The sequence below is a fragment of the Rosa rugosa genome, chromosome 4 (genome assembly GCF_958449725.1).
Source record: "Rosa rugosa chromosome 4, drRosRugo1.1, whole genome shotgun sequence".
In the NCBI taxonomy this organism is placed as follows: Eukaryota; Viridiplantae; Streptophyta; class Magnoliopsida; order Rosales; family Rosaceae; genus Rosa; species Rosa rugosa.
In genome coordinates this window covers 41374154-41383489 of record NC_084823.1, presented here as the reverse complement: position 1 = coordinate 41383489, position 9336 = coordinate 41374154, and the positions used below count along the sequence as shown (strand labels likewise).

At 38.7% G+C, this 9336-nt stretch overlaps 1 long non-coding RNA gene across 5 annotated transcripts; it reads left to right on the top strand.

Moving 5' to 3' along the window:
• Positions 1-2929: 2929 nt before the first annotated feature.
• On the top strand, positions 2930-8294 carry LOC133743235 (uncharacterized). Of its 5 annotated transcripts, none has more exons than XR_009863014.1 (9): positions 2930-3224; positions 3682-3922; positions 4082-4155; positions 4429-4533; positions 4691-4749; positions 4856-4937; positions 5036-5170; positions 6052-6095; positions 6833-8294. It is a non-coding gene; the product is annotated as an uncharacterized LOC133743235 (long non-coding RNA). The 5 variants fall into 5 exon arrangements; XR_009863011.1 differs by having other exon boundaries at positions 6052-7299; positions 7760-8294; XR_009863013.1 differs by having other exon boundaries at positions 3682-3919; positions 6052-8294.
• Positions 8295-9336: the final 1042 nt, after the last annotated feature.

Below are 9336 nucleotides of genomic sequence, written 5' to 3'. Positions count from 1 at the left end.
GCTACGCCCTATTGCATTGTGTAACGTGTTGTATAGGATTTGTTCTAAGGTGTTGGCTAATCGGTTGAAAGGGTTGTTAAATGAGGTTATTTCTCCGTTACAGAGTGCATTTGTGCCTGGTAGGTTGATATCAGATAATACTTTGGTGGCAACTGAAGTAGCTCATTTCTTACATACTAACCGACGGGTGGAAGATTTCCACTTCTCTCTGAAGTTGGATATTAGTAAAGCGTATGACCGCTTGGAATGGGACTTTGTAAAAAGTATTCTGCTGAAGTTTGGTTTTGCCCCAGAATGGTTTGATCTTATTATGTCCAGTGTTACCACGGTTAGTTACTCGTTTCTGGTGAATGGGGAAGTGTGTGGGTATGTGAAGCCTTCTCGGGGGATCAGATAAGGAGACCCCTTGTCTCCGTATTTGTTTATTTTATGTGCAGAAGGGTTGTCGTCACTCATTCAACACTTTGTAAGTAATAGATGGATCAGGGGGTTGCAGATTAATCCCACAGCTCCGGTCTTGTATCATCTACTATTCGCGGATGACAGTTTTTTATTTGGGACAGCAGATGAGGAGGAGTGTCACCAGTATCGGAATATTTTGTATACCTATGAAATAGCTTCTGGGCAACGCATCAATCTACATAAAAGTAGTGTGGCTTTTAGTAGACATATGGATTTGAGCAGATAGATGCAGTTAGCTAACATTCTGGGAGTGCAGAGAGTGGATAAGCATGACCGTTACTTGGGATTGCCTACCCATGTTGGACGGAGTAAAACTGCCGCGTTCAATTATTTAAAGGAGAAGCTAACCAAGAAATTGGTTAGTTGGAGGGCTAAACTATTGAGTGGCGCCGATAAAGAGATTTTAATTAAAGCGGTGGCTCAAGCTGTTCCTAGTTATGTCATGAATTGCTATTTGTTGCCGGTCGGTATGTGTGATGATTTACACCAACTTTGTGCTGGGTTTTGGTGGGGAGATACAGAGGAGAAGAATATGATTCATTGGAGGTCTTGGGAAAGATTATGCATTCCTAAGCGGGAGGGGGGAATGGGGTTCAAGAATTTGCACTGGTTTAACTTGGCAATGCTTGCAAAGCAAGGCTAGCGTCTTTTGCAGAATCCGGATTCTCTTATTGCTAGACTATACAAGGCTGTGTACTTCCCCAATGGGAACTTTGCATCAGCTCAATTGGGTCCAGCACCTTCGTTTTCGTGGCGTAGCATAATGAGTGCGAAGGATACTCTTTTACAGGGTCTGAGATGGCGTGTGGGAGATGGTGCACAAATTAATATTTGGAGGGATAAATAGATCCCTGATAGGTATCCACGATGCCCTTCTTCTCCCCCACCTTTTGGGGCTCCTAACCTCGTCTCAGATTTGATCGACCCTATTAGTAGGAGTTGGAATGTGGACCGGTTGGCAACATTGTTTTCACCTGCAGATGTGGAGTTAATCTTATCTATACCACTGGGACGACGAGCCTCTGTTGATCGCCTTATATGGCACTTCCATAAAAAAGGTACATTTACTACAAATAGTGCTTATTTTGTAGCAAAAGATATTGCTCTAGGAGAGGTGCTGGCACCTCCACCACCAACTGATCCGTATAGTCAGCTCTGGAAGGTATTATAGGGGGCAAGAGTGCCTGGAAAAGTGGCTCTTCATGCATGGAAATGTTGTGCTAATATATTGCCTACAAGGGAGGGCCTGAGCCGGAAGGGTTATGTGGGCGAGATGGGATGCGTAATGTGCTCCTACCCCCATGAGGATCTTATGCATTTATTTGTCCATTGTAATTATGCTCAAGGAGTGTGGGGTGCGGTGTCGTTGTCACCTAGCACTCATGGAGTCCTTAACTTTAAGGATTTTATGCTCTTATTGGTCAATACTTTCTCTAAGGAACAGTTTGCTCAAGCACTCATGCTAATATGGTCCATTTGGAGGAATAGGAACACCCAGTTGTGGGAAGACAAGCAACAGAGACCCGTGGAAGCAGCTATACTTAGCTTGGGTTGGTATACTGAGTTCAAAAAGACCAACGTGCTGGAGAAATCGGGAGCACTGCAACGTTCCCAACGTTGGGTAAAGCCTCACTACACCAATAACTTAAACACACAACACTTTTTGCACAACGAAAAAAAAAAAGTGTTGTGTGATGAAGAAAAGTGAATCACACAACACGTTTAAAAAACTTGCGTTGTATAAGGTGGTTAAAATTCTAAACTTTTTAGCTAGTGGATCATTGCACAACAGTTATAAGAATAGTTCGTTGTGTGAATGAAAAAAAAAATAGCGGCAGATTTCCCTCTTAGCCTAACTCAAATTTGGCTCTAAATTGGTGCTCCAAAGGACAACAGAATAGTTATATCTGTTGTATGAGTGTAGCTTGCAAAATATCACACAACAGTTTTTTACTTTGTGTTGTCCAAGTAATGAAGATATGTACTGGCAAGATTTCAATGCATCCAAAATGTCATTCATTGCCCCAAAATGAACAAATTTTGATCAAAATGTAGGTTACATATATGTACTCCTACAACGTAATTTCTTATTTGTGTTGTCTAAATGAGAGATACCTATCCCTAGCACCAAAACTGGTACTATGATTGCACATAGGCGGGAACTATCCCTCCTTGCTCCCTCAGCTCAAATTTAAAATATGTATAATCAGACAACATAACTTCATATATGTGTTGTCTGATTCAAATAATCTGTTGTGACTGGGCGGTAACATTTTGAGCCAAAATGCTGTAGGCGCCAAGTTTCCCCCCATAATTTCACATTTTGATTTTTAGTGTTGCATTCAGACAACGGTCGATGAGATGTCCGTTGTGTGAATAACTTTGAGAATTTTTAGTTAGGTTTAATTTTGCCGCATCGTGTCCAAAAGAAACTGAAAAGGAAAAAAACATACCCCGGCCTCCTCTCTACACTTAACACAGCTCATGACTCTCTCGACCTTAGACCTACAAACCCATCTCTTTCGAGCGAATGACTTCAATTTCTTAGGCGCCTCTTCCTTTCCCTTCCTCACCTTCACCCTCTTCTCCCTCGTTGTCACCGTCCTGAACAGCCTGAGCCTTCTTCTGGTTTTGGTTTTTCTCCACCTCCCGTTCTATCTCTCTCTCCCGCGGCTCACATTCCACCATCAAAGCTTCCGTTAGTCCTCTTCAGCTTCGTCATCGGCACTTGCAGCTCGTTGGTTATCGATGCCGAACAACCTGTAAGCAACTTCTCTTCGCTTTCTCAGATTTCCTTTTTGTTGCTCCGGTTGTTGCTTTAACCAGATTCGGAGCCTAAAGCGTTAAATCCTTGAAAGATCTGAGCGGCTGAACTTGAATTTTCAATGAATTAGGGTTTTCTTCGTGTCATTGTAGGGTTAGATGAGTGTAATTGAGAATCAATCAATTGTTATACACTAGAATTGGATGGGTCGTGATTGTTAGGGTTTTACCGATTGTTGATTTTTTCGTTCTCTGCCTATTTGATATAGTGAGGTGGTTCTCGTTTTATGTTCACATTGATTTGGAGCTGATTATATCATCAATTGAGCAGTTTCTGAAATTTATACCATGTTTAGTTGGTCAGGAAACTAAGAATCAGCTTATCATTTATTAATATTCTATCGGATGCTTCATGTTGTGTGTTTGTTTTATGGGTGATTTGGTTTTTTGATGCAGATAAACCAGTCGACCCTTTTTGCTATGATCCCTGCACATCCAGCTTTGGAGAGGCGCAGTACAAATCAGAGTGCGGCACAAAACACTTCAGGTTTGGACACTGCTTGACTCAAGGCGGCCAGTTACTTTGTTGCTGTAGTCCTTAAAAGCTAGCCAGGCTTGGAGACAGAAGATTAAAATGATCGATTGTTAGTAAATGAGTTTACTATGCCACACCATAGCATGCCCTATCAACCAGGTGGTAAGCTTTGGTGCTCGATCTTTTGTTGATCAAATTTTGTCTTGAGAGATCATAAATCTTCTCTTGTTTAATTCGTTCCTGCCTATTTTGTATGCCACCTTATATTTATGGTGATCTTTTTCAAAGAAATCTGATATTTAATTAACTTCTCCATCACAGAACTTGATTTTCGGTTTCCAATTGGAGCCCCCATACATGGGATTCTTGCGTTTTTATCTACAAATCAGATCAAGGTATATATTTGCATTGCCACTGTCCTGACGTTACTGCAAGCATCATTTTTGTCATGGTTCATTTCTGTACATGCTTTCCAATACTTTTTTAAATTTAGGAATTAGATAAGCCGAGAGAAAATGAAGCACTGGTTCCATCTTGAATCAGGAAGACATTGCATGTGGTGTGATCCGTGTTATCATTTAGTATTTGTTGGATGTGATTTATATGGTAATTAGAGCTTGTCCAGATTTCTTTTAATGCTTTTACTTTATGATATTTTGTAACTGCAGACTTATGATAAAGCAAGAAATGCATTGGCTCTTGCATTGAGTCCTGTCGTCAGGGCTCTGGTTGATCCAGATGGAGCATTGAGTGATGTGCGGAATTTGGATAGCGTAAGAATGAAAGCTACTTTAATCTGTTATTATTGTGTACCTGGGAATCTTACTTGCCTGATTTTGTTTGGGTTTGTTTTTTCTATGTTCTTGCTTCAATGTAGATAGTTATTTTTTGCACAATTGTTTAAATTTAAAGTTTTACTTCTTTCTTCAGATAAGCTTCTCAGATTGGTTCATGTCCAAGGGTGGCACACGCACGAGTATCCAGAGAATGTGGGATCCTGTTGCGTATGCTCTTGGGTTCACTGGTTTGATAGTGTGGAGCAGTTTCTATATTATATTTCTTTATGTAATGTTTCATTGAAATTGTATTCAACAGAATACAGTGGATGATCAGGACACATGGTTTTCTAATAAGGAAGCCACGCTGTTGAAATCACAGAAATTCACCCCTGAATTTGGTTTGTTTTTTTATTCCTATTTGGTTTGCTTACCCTATGAAAGAGCTGTTGAGAATAATATCCTTATTTGTGTTATATTGTTTTCTTTTTCATTGCAGATTTCCCAAACCTTATATTTTCCAAACATTGTAAATGTTCATCTCTTCAAGGGATGCTCAACGGAATTCATCAATCAGATTGTATGTCCAAGATTTTTCGTGTACCGCGGTCAAGCATCTGTTTTCCTTACTGAAGTAAGTAGTAAGTAACACTTACTACGTCTCTTGAGAATGCTTTCATTATTATTTTAGTTTGCACCAAAAATTCTGGATCTTTGGTTTTGACTACTACTTTGTTTCTTCACGTTTTTCAAAGCTCTTGCATTGCATACCCTTTTCCATTATTATGAAGAGAAACTTTGAATAATCTGTTTTAAGGGAATTTCATTGAACTTTTGCGATTTATACTTCTAGCACATATATGTGTGCTGAAGAAGTAGGACTGCTGAGGGCCTTAGGGTTGACTTTTGAGCTTGTTAAGTTTATATCCATATCCTCTTATAGCTTCATAGAACATACAAGTGTGTCACTTCAGACAAAACATGTTTTAATGCATCTTTCGTCCTCACTCTTTTTATTTTTTCCAAGTAATTAAGTTGTCACTATACCCAGATTAGCCACAAACAGAAGTTTTAGATCAAAGTAATTCAATCCATGGTCTGATCAATTACATGCTTAGCCGCAATGCTTGTTATATTAACTAGCTATAAGCCTGGTCGACAGTGAATTTAGGTGTTTTTGCCTACTAGTCATTCTTTCTGGATTCCATGTAACTCAATCCTGGTATTTAGTGCCCATCTTATATTTACATGTATTATAAGAGTGCTAAAACTATCTCACTTACATTTACATTCATCGTTAATACTGGTGGAGCAAGATTCTGAACAGATTACAAGTAAGAGTGTAAGACAGGTTGGGTTTACAGAGTTTATATGCCATATTTGATATCAAATTTGGGATTTTGTATTCTGGATTTGATGTAAGATTTCGAGGAGGAAAGATTAGGGACCTGGGTGTGGGTTTGTTTTGGATTGTTCTACCATGATTTCTAATTTGTTTCATTTATTCTTTGTCAGTTGTTGCCCAAGGCTGGGTGATTGAAGCAGAGGGTTCGTATTTGGTGAGTTCCTTCCTAATTGCTCCGAGCACCTCATTTTTGTTTGTCAAATTATTTATGTCAAAACCCACATTTCTATTCATCATAATCGTTACTGGGTTTTGAAAATGATAAACCAAAAGAAGAACATGAAGGTGTCTCTTTTACAGTTTCATACCTTTTTTTGGATTCGTCTATATCGCTTGAGGAGGGATTAGATTGGAACTTTGGAAGTTTCAGGCTATGTTTTTGTTTATTAGTATTGAAATTTGGTTTTGACCTAAATGAAATTTTAATGTCTGCTCTCTAATTGATAGTCTGGTTGCGTTTTTGTAAAACATAGATATTTTGGCATCGGTTTTGCTTGCATTGTGACATGTATATCTGTTTTGCTTCCAACTGAATTTTTTTTAGCTGACTGAAATAGTAAATATATGAATCATGCGAATGAAAATTATACAATAATGAGTGCAATTTTATGACTTTCTGTTCCAAGTTAAGTTAATAATGATTGTTATGGTTTTAGTTTAATTGTGTATTGGTTGCACATCTTATATCATCATAGATCTTATATGATCCAAATGAAAATTAAGTTACAGTAAGCCGATGGTTAGGTCTTTTCTTTCGTTCTTTATTTCTTACTCTTTTCTTTCTATTGTGTTATTTTTCCATATGTATTATATAAATATAATATATGATCTGTTAGTTAATTGTTTTATTTTAGTCTTATTGTTATATTGTTCTCTTTTGATTGTGGGAAGATTAGAAGGGCTGGGGGCTGACTAAATATGGAGGGGAAGGGGACAGAAGAAAGAAAAAAAGAAAGAAAAAAAAAAGAAAGGAAAAATAAAGAAGAAGAGAGGATGGGGACGAAGAAAAAGACGGGAAAGGAAGGGAAGAGAGAGTTGGAGAGTTTGGGTTTTTGTCGAAGGCAACCATTTGGGTATCTCTGGATTTGAGGGGAGAGAAGCTAGAAGGTTTCTGTTGATTTTCGGAAGCAAAGATGAAGAATTGAGAATATGATCTCTTAGTGAAGGGGTTTTGCTTTGAGTTGGGTTGGTTGTTTCCGTTCTGCTCTATGATTCGAAAAGCAAACTGTGGATGGAAGGAGGAGATTTAGGAGAGGTGTTTCAGCCTTTGTTATTTTTTTTTCTGCTATTCAAAGCTTTGAGCCTTTTGGGTTTTCCTTTTTTGGCTGTTCTTGTTTTGGGTCTGCTTAAGAACTGAGGTGAGTGACTGTTCTTTCTTGCGTTATGTTTTATTTATGATTTTTCCTTGGCTGATTTCTATGTTAAATTGAGATGTTGGTGTGGATCAATGAGTGATTTCGTACCTAGAAATATTACTTCTATTTATCTTTTATCGTTGTTGGTTTTACTTTGGGATCTTTGACGTCTGGTAAAGCTTTTGATTTGTAAACTGTGGTTAGGTGGGGTGTTTGATATCATGAGTTTGGAATTGGTTTGAATTCTGATATCTTTCTTTCTGAGCTTTTGCTTTGTTATTTTATGTACTTTGTTCTCTATTAGGTGTCGAGGACAATTACTTGAGCTTCAATTGTGTTTTGGTCTGTTGCTTATGTTTCAAAAGGAACTCGATGTTGGTACCATGTGACCAGAGTATGGTGCACAAAAGAGGATAGACATTGACTCCTACTTAGACTTACTATTACTCTGATTTCATAACAGATTGGTTTTATCCAGCCCAGACATCTCAGAATGTATGCAGCAGTTCATAATAGTGGCGAACTGGCTTTGTGTAGACCTAGAGACAAAAGCTGGAGTGTCTACCAAGTATTTGAAGAAAATGAAAATCTTGTCGAGAGAGTCAACAGAATATTGTTTTCCACCACTGGCGTGCTATATGCCTTGGTTACAGGTAACCGCAATGGTCGTGGTGTTGATGCAGACCGCACTTTAAAGTTCGGAGATGAGGCAGTGAAATTGAAGCTGATCTATGACATAGAGGAGTCGTGGATTGATGCAGGGGTTGATCCGGTAGGGCTTTTGTGCATGTCATACTTGTTGGAATCAACAAACAACGAAATTTTATTGAAACATAAGCAACATTAGAAGACATAATGCTTTGGAACAATGTGTATCGGCCTTTGATGTTCAAGTAGATAGGGCATATATGTATTAGAATGTAAAACGAGATGTTGAATGATTGGGAAATACTCCATTTTAACATTTTTGGCATATGGAATGGATTGGATTACTCATTTGAAGGCTTGCAATGTGTTTTCTTTCCAACTGATCACTATTAATTAGGTAAAATGGAGCTATATTTGCACAAAATTTAGCAAATGAAAATGATCGTACAACAGTTTTATAATGTAGTAAATGCAATCATTCATATCACACATCAGTTTTTAACAAATCAGTGTCTTTTAATTTATACTCAGACAACAGAATTAATTGAACTCTGTTGTCCTAAAAGTTAATCACACAACAGAACTAATTGAACTCTGTTGTCCTAAAGTTAATCACACAACAGATATAGTCCAAAAACTGAAGTGTGAAGATCAATCAGACAACAGACAAAATAAAAAACGGTTGTCTGATACGCTTAACAAACAACAGTTTAAAACTGGCACTGTTGTCTGAAGACAGCGCCTCAACTGCTGCGCAGCTGCGCTTGGCATCTGCCGAGCCATCTGTCGAGCTATCACACAACAGTTATAACACATACCTGTTATCTGTGTGTTTATCACACAACTGTGTTCCACCGTTGTCTGATTTTTCATCAGACAACGGCTCACTCTACAACGGTGGGACTCCAAATCCCACATCGGTTTTCTGCCGTTGTCTGATAAGATTTTTGGTGTAGTGCCTGCTGCGAATTGGCACAAATGTAATTGTGATGGAGGCTTTTTGTTGCCCACAAAAAATGCTGGCAGTGGCGTTATTTTTCGTGATGAACATGGGCAGTTCTTATTTGGAGCGTGTAAGCCTTTTAGTCAGTTGGCCTCCCCTTTTCATGCAGAGCTGATTGCTATGTTGGAAGGTATGCAGTTGGAGGAAGTTATGCGGTATGACAAAGTTGTTTTTGAAACGGATTGTGCTCTGCTTGTTCAAGCTCTGTCTCAAACTGAGATTGATTTATCTAGTATGGGTTTGCTGCTAGAGGAACTTCGAGATATTATGCATAGGCATGGTGAGTTTCTAGTAGTTTACACCTCTCGTGAGACGAATAGAGTAGCTCATCTACTTGCAAATCATGCGCTGCATTCACGTGAGAGTCAGACATGGTGTGCTTTTGCTCC